The sequence below is a fragment of the Dromiciops gliroides genome, chromosome 1, assembly GCF_019393635.1.
Source record: "Dromiciops gliroides isolate mDroGli1 chromosome 1, mDroGli1.pri, whole genome shotgun sequence".
Classification (NCBI taxonomy): Eukaryota; Metazoa; Chordata; class Mammalia; order Microbiotheria; family Microbiotheriidae; genus Dromiciops; species Dromiciops gliroides.
In genome coordinates, this window is record NC_057861.1 from 453,286,638 (window position 1) to 453,288,033 (window position 1,396).

At 41.0% G+C, this 1,396-nt stretch overlaps 1 non-coding gene across 1 annotated transcript; it reads right to left on the reverse strand.

The window, feature by feature from the left end:
* Positions 1–1,002: 1,002 nt before the first annotated feature.
* LOC122737521 lies at positions 1,003–1,111 on the reverse strand. Its single transcript, XR_006354353.1, has one exon. It is a non-coding gene; the product is annotated as a U6 spliceosomal RNA (small nuclear RNA).
* Between the last annotated feature and the right edge of the window lie 285 nt (positions 1,112–1,396).

Sequence of the window (1,396 nt, forward strand, 5' to 3'; positions counted from 1 at the left end):
GAGTTCAAATCTGGCTTCAGACATTTGCTTGCTGTATGACCCTGGGCAAGTCACTTAACCACTGTCTGCCTCAGTATTCTCAACTACAAAATAAGGATAATAATAGCACCTATGTCCCTGGGTTATTATGAGGATCAAGTGAGATAATAATTACAAAGTGCTTAGCATAGTACCGGGCATATAAGAGGTATTATATAAATGCTATCTATTATTAATAATAGCTAATATTTTTGTAGTGCTTACTATGTATCAGGTACTATGCTAAGTACTAGGAATTTTTAGAAAATTAAATTTTAAATAAAAAAAAGCAAAAGGCAGTCCCTGCCCCCAATGGGGACAGAATCTAATGAGAATAATAACTCTTCAGCAAGGGCAGACATGAAAGAATCAAGCAAGGCTGTCTCTAAGTTTCAGCTTTCACATTACATCTGAAATCAGTGGGCCGATAACCATAAGAAACAACTCACAGAGAGCCAAGTTACATGAGCGATAATGCCTTTCCTTGTCTTCATTCAGGCGCTCTCTAGCACCCGCCACGTCAAGTGCCAACTTTCCTATTTAACATTCAAAACTTTCCATAATCCTGCACCTCCTCACCTTTCCAGTCTAATCTCATTTTACTCTTTTCCCGGTGTTTTGGGCTGGCACTCACTTAGGCCAGGCTCCTGGTAGTTTAAGCTTGATACTGGAACAAAATGAAATGCTCATAGGTCATTCAACAATTAACAAAAGGAAATTTACTTAGAAATAGCAGAAGTATATTCAATAATTGTAGGCATTGAGGGCACTGCAGGTTGATTCAACTGAATAAAGCTGCCTTGCCTAACTAAATTGCCCATCATTCTTCACCAGCCAAGCATCAGAGACTAGGCCTGGAGTTCCTGCTCTGTACCCAGGAGACCAGGAAGGGAAGTCCAGAGCCTAAATCTTTATTGCCCTGAACCTACCAGGACTGGAGGATGATCTCAATACCTTTTTTTAAAGAATAAAAGTATTTTATTACAAAATATGGAACGCTTCACGAATTTGAATGTCATCCTTGCCCAGGGGCCATGCTAATCTTCTCTGTATAGTTCCAATTTTAGTATATATGGTGCCGACGTGAGCACATCTCAATACCTTTTTTTTTTTTAGTGAGGCAATTGGGGTTAAGTGACTTGCCCAGGGTCACACAGCTAGTAAGTTTTAAGTTTCTGAGGCTGGATTTGAACTCAGGTCCTCCTGACTCCAGGACTGGTGCTCTATCCACTGCGTCACCTAGCTGCCCCTACATCTCAATACCTTTTAAGGAAAAAGTAGCCTCACTTGCATGGGGGCAGGAGTTAGGATGCTGCTCCAAAAGGAACATCATTCTGTTCCTGAATATTCAGCTTACTGTCAGGTCTCCAGGCCTCTG